Raw genomic sequence first — 9,818 nt, forward strand, 5'->3', positions numbered from 1 at the left:
TCTATCATGTGAGTCCTAGCTAAACTGAAGACATGTGTGGGTTTTCCCATTTCCTTCTGTTCACAGAAGAAACAGGTAAATTTGTTTCTTTAGCTTATCAAGTCTTCTTGAGTTAGCAAATCAAACCCAAGTTCACTTTTCTCTGGATTTTCCTTAGATTCTTCCAGGTCCTCTCCACCTCCCTACCTTTCCCATCCCATGCCTCCATTCCCTCTCCCTCTTCTTCTCCCTCTCCTTCTCTCTCTCCCTCACATAATACATTATTAATAGAGTTAATTATATTAGACACTATTATTATATTTCTGGAAAAGACAGAAAATATGCATAATAAAAAGTACAACATATAGTTTATCAAAACCTTATATATGTATATATCATATATATTATGATATAGTATATTATATGATGTTATTTCATGTAATATTTTGTGTTGCATATTATCAAATATATATTATGTAATGTGTTTATACTACCTATACTGTACACATTTTTTTTGAAAACACACAAAATCTGGGATTCCAAATGAAAGTAACAATAAATATCATTTCTTTTTATAATGGCACATACAAAAGATATGTTATTGGATATATTCCTCATTATATCCTCAATCTCTAAACCCTTTGAGAGACCACAAGTTGATAGAGGAAACTAGCCTCCTGACAAATGGCTTCAAGACTGAGGAAACAGCTGAGAAACTTTTCCATTGAGTTTCCATGCTGTTTTAAGCCAAACATGGAGGTGTAACATATATTAACTCTGTCTCCCATGATGACCTCCCGATGCATGGGATAGACCATGACAATACTTAGGAGGTCTTACTAAATTACGTTACATATGACCAACTTTACCTTTCAAAGAGCGATAAAGAATGGGAGCCAGGACAAAAACCTGTTCTACATTGTGTTGTCATAACTTCTGGAGTATCTCGGTTAGCCAGAAAAACAGAACATGTGCACACGCACACACACACACACACACACACACACACACACACACACACACACACACACACACACACTGCTTCGATCCTGAAAGCTATCTGAGAAATGCTTTTAGTCAGTTTGATGTGTTTACATGACCTGGTGTTAAGAAGCTTATTTGGGGGAAGTAGTAGTTTTATAAGAACATTAATAAGAAATTCAGAGAAGCAAAGCAATGTACATGTCAAATGACCTCCAGTGCTGTTGGACCTGTTATTTTCATAGGCTTGTCAGCAGTGCAATGGTTAGAATTGCTCCTTTTATAAAACTTGGGAGTTAGGAAGACATGGGAGAAGATGTATGACTGTTGGGCTACCATCTAAAGAAGAGATCCTTAAAGTACATGATAATTGATCCCTGTTGTCAGATTGCTGAAATCTGGGATTACTTAGGAAATACACCTCTGAGCATTTAATGTGTACCACTGAGGTGGGAAGACCACCTTGAGCAAGGGTGGGAAAATATTATCGACTCACTATTGGATTGGCTGTTGTCCTAGATTAAATGAAAAAGAAAGCGAATGCAATACTAGCATCCATCACTCTGCTTCCTGATAGCACAGCCAGTGAAGCCAGCTCCCGCTGCAATGCCGTCAGTATTTCAGAACTATACCCTGAAATACTGCATCTAATAAGCATTTCCTACCTTCGCTTGATTCGGTTGAGTATTTTATCATGGCTATAAGGAAAGGATCAAACACCAGTAGTATGAGAGATAATGAATGCCATGAATTCTGCTGGTGTCTGAGACAATAATGTAAAATCAGACACTCGTTTATAAGAGAAATCAAGTACATGACTCCTTAGTTAATCGATGCATACATAACCAAATAAAGTTGCTCTTAGAAGAATTTTAAAATCAACCTGATCTAGAGTTGAACTGGTTTCAAATTACTGTAGCAAGGACTTGGGGTCTGTAGAGGGTGATACCTGAGGTTTTTTGCAGTGTTCATTTTCTTCACTTAAGGTTTCTGTCACCCTCTGATGTGTGCACTACACAGAGAGAGCTCCTTCCTTTATTTCCCTCATTCCACCTGCAGAGTACTGCTGTATACTGTTCAGGTCTTTGGTGGTGAACGGCATGGAGGAGACTCTTTTTACTCAGCCTTAGTTTTATGTTGGTTTATTCTACTGAAATCTTGACGCAAAGCTCGTCCTGCCTAGTCATTTACTTCTGCCCCTTTTACGTGTCGCAGGTTGCTTCCTGATCCTTACTGCATAGAAGGCAATCTGTACAAATACCCACAAAATGAGATGGGCACAACGGACTGGGTCGTCTTTCTGAACCTTTCTCAGTGTCAGAAGGTTTTGTTATTCAATCCAATCTCTAGATAAATGGAAATAATATTCTCATGACCTCAAGGCTAACATCCATGTTTCTTCTCTTAAAGGTACAAATCTTTTGAGAGAATGATCTTAGTCTATAGGGGAACTTCTAAGCCTTCCCGATGCTTTTCACCAGTGAAGGAACGTTTTATCCCATCCTTGCTTCTTTGAATTGTTTTTAGCAGCACCCAGAAGGGGGTTATGTTAATAGACCTTGCGGTGTGTATTCCTCTTGGGGCTGGGTCTCCTGAGAGTTCCTTCTCTCTCATGCTAATCTATACTCCACTGATGCCTTCTTCATTAGTTCCCATGTTTCCAGGCCTTCCCCTGCTTTGCTACCTGTGAGCTCTTTGTCCATGCCATTTCTTTCTTTCTTTCTTTCTTTCTTTCTTTTTTTCATGGAGAAAGTCATTGCTGTTGTTTAAATTTCAAGCCGTTTAGACAGCCTTGTGAATGAAGGCTCTAAAAGGGCGATTCTTCAGTGTGTCTGAATTTTTCCATACTCAGGATGGGAGCAAACCCTTTCATCTATCTGAGGCAGAAGTGGAAACTCATGTTTTCATTCATAGATTTAACCTTTTCTGCACAATTGAACCATAGCCAACATAAGTTAATGATTTCTTTCTTAGAATAAGCAAGCCTACACACACGCACACACACACACACACACACACACACACACACTGATGTATACAGATAAGAGCAAGTACACAAGATCTTATGACTCTTTCTCTGTTCTAAAGTAGTATTTCACTTCACTAACACAATTTTATCACTTATTAGAACTGAATGCTTATTCTGGTTTCTCTCTCTACCTCAGGAATTTAAGCGCTTCTCTTAACATGTGGATTCTAATATAGATAGCATTTGTAAGCCAGGACAGAACTTTTGTACACTTGGTCTCTCACAGAAGGTGGTACTGAAAGAGCAAGACCAAGACAAGATTTAACAAGCCCCAATACTGTCCCAGATAAGCAAAGATCTCACAAGATCCAACATTGAGCTAAGACATTGCTTGAAATTTATGGCTGCTAGGCATTGGGAAATTCCATTTTCTTCAGGGATGTTTATCTCAAGACACTACTCATGGTTAAGTAGGGTTGTCCTGTAACCATGCACATGCAGGCAGCAATAAATGGACTCAGTGGATTTTTCAAAGATGTTTGGAGGGAAAGGCAAGGGGAGCTTAAGGAGGGATTGGAGGGGAGGCAAAAAGTGGTTGCTTACATCAAATCACTTTATAGCCATGTATGAAATTCTCAATAAGAATTGAACAAAGAAGTAAGTGTCCAGTGGCAAATCGTAGGTGGAAATGATAATCAAATAATATGATCACCTAAATGAGCCCTAAAATGACAACACCAGATGACTTGCCAACATGGATGAGAAAAACTTTCACAAGGCTTTACTCCTAGATACAGAACTGTAAAAATCAGTGGCTGCTGGGAGGAGAATCAGTCTTCTCTGGGGATATATCCTCAGGTGGTTTATCAATTTCTAAGTGTTCATTACTGAACACATGTATATATGAGCAAGACTAAGCAGACTTAATTAAGGTTAAACATATGTGCACACACATATAAATATGTAGTCAACTATAATAATAAAGGAAAGACCAGGAGTTGAAGATGGAGTAAATGAGACTATAAAAGAGTTGAAGCAGGGAGACGGAGGGGTAGAAATGAGTTCCGATGGTATTCATGCATGAAATTATAAAAAAAAGAGGAGAAATTATATAAACTTTACCACTAAGAACTTAAGGAGGAATATCAAGTGAATCAAGTGAATATTGTAAGAAATATTTTGAGGGTACACACAAGAACTTATTTTGTTGAGGGAGATCACAGTGATGATAGCACACACAGAGAGACACACATGCACACATATGCACACACATGCCCATGCACATATGTATACACAGAAACACCCATAGCATGGATGTTGGGGGGTGAAAAATGTGACTGCATAGTTAAGAAAAGATAAACACAATTAGAACATTGTCAGTGAGTATATATTTCAAAGCTCAACCATAAAATAAGTGAGCGAATATGTGTATTATGTGTGTATTTTTATGTGTGTGTGTGTGTGTGTGAGAGAGAGAGAGAGAGAGAGAGAGAGAGAGAGAGAGAGAGAGAGAGAGGCAGAGGGAGACAGAGAGAATACAGAGAAATACAGAGACCAGAGATAGAGAGAAGTTGGGAAACCCTGCTAATTAAGATCGCAGTGTACCATATTCAGATAGCTCCTGAGCACAGGGAAAAATTGAAGAATCCCTTTACCAGCACATCTTCCCTTCTCTGGCCTTGTCTGGGAAACGTGACCCCCCCCCCCAATCTACATCAGGAAAGTAGTGTCATCCTCAGCAAACCTACATGTTCAACATCCTCTTTCTGGTTAAGAACCAGCCCAGCAGGTACCTGGGATTAGTGAAATGCTTCTCCATGCAAAGAGGCCATTTCCAGTACGCTAAACTCCAGTACTTAAAACAATGAAACTTCATCCTAAGAAGAACAGCTTTCCAGTCTCCAAGGTTCATAGATAGTCTACCCAGAATAAAAGATATGGATACAAGCCCACAAGAAGTACCCCCCTCACCCCCAGCAAGCCCGGGATCCTGACTCTGCTTCATCCTTCCAGCCTCGTGTGCAGCAGCAGTACCTGAGACCTTGAGAAAGAGGAAACAGAGGGCACAGAACCACAGGAGGAACCCCAGCATGCATACCACATAAGATTTCACTTTTACTCAGTGATACATGGAGAAACTGAGCACTGAAGGGGGTACTAAACAGTCCTTCAGAACGCCAGTGAGAAACAGCCCCTGAGAAAACTGGTATTTGCTATTTGGTCATGTTTAGTCACAGATAAGTTGTTAGGCTGTAACTCACTTTGCTATGAACGTAATGCATTAAATGCCACACCTAATAGGACATGCTTACTCACTGGAGTACAAACTATAATTCAGTATTACCTTTACCAATTCCACTATGATACTAATTTAATTAATGAACTATTTAAGCTTTGAGCACTGCAAGACCCTGTATAGCAGGTGAAATAAAGAAGAAATTTCTTTCTGTATTGTTTAAGCTACTAAACTCTGTGATTTCTTGTAAAAATCATTGTGTGGTTAGATTTAAACTTTCATTTATTGTTTCGCCTTCTTCCTAAAAGGTATAATTTATTTTTGAAATGGGAAATTCACACTGAAGGATATAACACAGACTGAAATGTTGGCAGAGTTCCAGTGGGTGCCCAACAGAATAGACTCCAGCACAGGCAACCATTTCTCCAGGATGAAAACTATAGGGCTGCAGAGATGGTTTAGTGGATAAGAACACTGACTGCTCTTCCAGAGGACATGGATTCAACTCCCAGAACCCACTTGGCAGCTCATAACTATGTAACTCCCGATCCAGGGATCTGACACTCACACAGACCTACATATGGGCAAAACACTAATGCACATTAAATAAAAATATAATAAATCATCTAAAAAGCAAACAAAAACAAGAAAAAAGAAAACTACAATGAATTGAATTCATAAAAATTTCAAATTTCTTCCATAATAATTTAATACAAATATATTTTCCTATTCTGACCAGACATTTAAAAAATGTTCATCATAATTTTTCTGTTTCTGTAAAAAAAAAGGCAAGGTAACTTGTTTTAAAATATATGCTTAAGACAGACAGGGATGCCAGTGTGCCACTGAACAGGTTTCCATGGTGGAACGTCTTCTGCCATAGGATGCTGGAGAGCAAGTAACACACCTTCATACTTTCCAATTATGACTCAGAATCTAGGGAAAGCAATTAAAAAATATAAAGATACTGGAGAAAAGGTACTATGTCTTTCTTTCTTCCTTTCTTCCTTTCTTCCTTTCTTTCTTTCTCTCTTTCTTTCTTTCTTTCTTTCTTTCTTTCTTTCTTTCTTTCTTTCTTTCTTTCTTTCTTTCTGTCTTTCTTTCTTTTTTTCCTATCCTGTAACAATATACCAGTATTGAACTGAAGGAACAAAAGATAATTTAGAAATTTCATTCATTACATAGCTGTCTGGTTCCATGGACTTTAGGCCTCTGGCATGTGGCAATATCATGGCAGGAAAACATGGGGGGGTGGTACTCACCTCATAAAATATGAGAAGCAGAAAGGCAGAACAAGGGGATAGGCCAAGATAAACCAATTACGGATGAGCATGGAGTGTCATGCACGAACATTTGCACATTATCCTCAGTTCCTAGTCTCCACAAGAAACTATTAACCATAAATGATGTCAGACACGTCTTAGGCCAGATGAGTCCCCAAATCCTATCACCTTGCATCCAATCCTTCAATAGCTAGGCCTCTCCAAGATCAGTCAGATTTTATCCATAAGAGACATAGGTCACAAAACACAGAGGTGAAGAGACAATTTCCTCTTCAGTCTCAGATGAGGAATGTTCAAACATTCCTACCAATGTCTACAGTTGTCCTTTGTCTGCCATGACACAAACCCTATATTGTTATTACCCTGGAGCATAAAATGACTGTTTGGCTTAATTTTATAAACCCTGTCCATAAACCCCCTATTCCATCTACCTGCAGATTTATGACTTCAAAAATGTCTTGCAGTCTTCTTAAAACTATTTCCCTCCTATTTATTACTATAAGTGTCATCATGCCACAGTGTACACATGGAAGACTGTAGGCTTGTATTTTTCAAAACTCTACTTCAATAAGAGTTATTAAACACTTCAGCCAGAGACTGCCACACCTGGGGATCCAGCCCATACACATACAGCTACCAAACCCAGACAATATTGCTGATGCATGCTGACAGGAGCCTGATATAGGCTGACAGGAACCTGACAGGTCTCCTGAGAGGCTCTGCCTGAACATGACAAATACAGAAGTGGTTGCTCAAAGCCAACCATTAAGCAGAGACCAGGGTCCCCATTGTAGGAGTTAAGAGAAAGGATTAAAGGATCTGAGGGGGGTTTGCAACCCCATAAGAACAACAATACAACTAACCAGAACTCCCAGGGACTAAACCACCATCCATAGAGTACACATGGATAGGCTCATGGCTCCAGCTGCATATGTAGCAGAGGATGACATATGTAGCACCAATGGGAGAAGAAGCCCTTGGTCCTGCCAAGGCTTGAACCCCCCCCCACATACACACACACACAATGTAAGGGAATGTCAGTGTAGGGAGGCAGAAAGGGGTGAGTGGAGGGGTGGGGGAACACCCTCATAGAAGAAGGGGGAGTCAAATGGAATAGGAGGTTTATGGACAGGGAAAGGGGATAACATTTGAAATGTAAATAAAAAAAATCCAATTTAAAAAAATGAAAAAAACAAAACCAACCAAACAACCAAACAACAACAACAACAGCAACAATAACAACAACAACAACAACAACAACCAAAACCACTTCAGCTTTCCTTATAGCCCACTGAGCAAAATTAGGGGAGGAAGATGGCTACTAGGACAAGTGGGGGGAGGTGGACCTGTTTAAGAGTATTTCTTTGGGGACTATTCTGATCGTCATTGTCAGCCATCCAGTACACTAGCAACATGCAAAACACAAATCAGAAGTGACTTGATACAGAAGAAACTGCAAGGCTTGGCAAATTGGCATGAGTTCACTAAAGCAGCAAGAAGCACCAGGAGCACCACCAGAAGTTGTCTGACGTGTCATTACAACAATGATCAGTGAAGACCATCAAGGTGAACCAATGCCAGAGTGCCATCTATTATCTGGTGGGTTATACTTATACTCTTTCCAAATACCATGTGTCCTCTCAAGTGTCTGTTCCAACAAACACTAACATCCTTACATAAGACAACTTCAGAAAGGCATCACATGACACAACTAAGCCTCCATTCAAACCAGAAATCCCTACTTCAGAAGTCAGAGGAAAATGATGATCTGATCTCATGATCTAATGAGACTGGATTTTCTTATTGACATGCTTGTGTGAACCTCATACCATACTTCCTTGAAAGGTAGGGAGTCTACACTATAAAAATCTCCATGTGAGATGTGAGTGTTGGAATATTTTGAGTAAATAGTTAATATTTAGATTAGATAATTTTGGATGAAGTTTAATCTCAACAACTCTCAAGAAAAGAAACAATTAAAACCTGAACAGAAGGACCATTGCAATATTTCTATAATCTAGTCCCTTAAATTCACTTTTTAAACCAATCCATTAGATATTGAAGAGAACCCTTGATGAGCTGCCAACCATTTAAAGCACATGAATAAATGCATGTACATATGTTGAAGCTGTAATCCTGTTGAAAATGACTCCTCTCTGATAGTTCAGGAAGGAAGAAACTCAAATCTTCTTGACCTTAGTTTGGTATGTCATTGGGTAAAAAGGGGTTTGGGTGAGTGTTTATGCATGACTGGTGTCAGATTTAGAGTGTGGGAGTGTGTACATATATTTCTATTGTCTCCCAGATGTTTGTTGCTAAGCATGCTAAGTACTGAGAAACAAAGCTACGTAAGCAAAGACACACAGGCATTTCAATTGCAACCATCTTCACTGTCTCCTTATACCCTATCACATTCACTTGTCTTCGACCTTAAAATTGGTTTTCTCTGAGAACCATGAGTGGTAGACCCATGCCTTGGATTCCATTCTCTCTTATAAATGCAGAGATTAAGGAAAGAGGAACATCCTGAGTGAATAAAGGATGCATGAATAAGACCTTAGATGTTTATAGTCTAGTGTGGAGAAGTCACATTCTTAAGAAACATTCCTTCTCTGGTGAGAGACTCAAGGAGAGCATCAACCCAACGTTAGGTGTAAAGCAGTGATTCTCAACTTGAAGGTGTGTATCAACCATACTCCATTACAGTAAGTTCCAGCTTATGGTAGTTGTTGCTGATTTGGACCAAGCTAGAATAGTAAAGCTTATAGTAACATTTCCAGCCCAACTGCTCAGGTGAGAACATTTTTTACAATCAAACTACTTTTTCCTGATCATAGGAGGATTTGCATGTAAGAAAGTAAGTGTAAATGGTATCTCAAGATAAGTAAGCTTAAAGAGGAATGTTTTAAGCAGCTCTATTTTTAGATGTTCATAACTGTAAGATGATATTCAAAAGGAACTCATCTCCATACATTTCCAAACATAGAAGGGAGCTAAGGGAAGGGAGTAGGGAAGACAGTTACCAGATATGCTACGATCACCTGCTTTCTCACCTCCTGTTAGCACCAGATCTGTCACATCCCACAGCACAGAGAGTTTGTTTATTCCTTGTGCTTTTCCTGGGTGCTCATTCCCACTACTAACAATAACCAGACTGGATGTTTAACTAAATGGGATTCAGCAGAAGCACAGTCCTTTAGCTTTCTCTTACTCAGAAACAGTCTCGTGAAATAGGTGTCGGGCTTCCATTTGGTAACCAGGTGTCTGGCTTCTGATTCAGATCTGGAATCATCCTGAGTTATTACACCTGATGCGTGTTCTCTCTCTCTCTCTCTCTCTCTCTCTCTCTCTCTCTCTCTCTCTCTCTCTC

The sequence above is a fragment of the Rattus rattus genome, chromosome 14, assembly GCF_011064425.1.
Source record: "Rattus rattus isolate New Zealand chromosome 14, Rrattus_CSIRO_v1, whole genome shotgun sequence".
Lineage (NCBI taxonomy): Eukaryota > Metazoa > Chordata > Mammalia > Rodentia > Muridae > Rattus > Rattus rattus.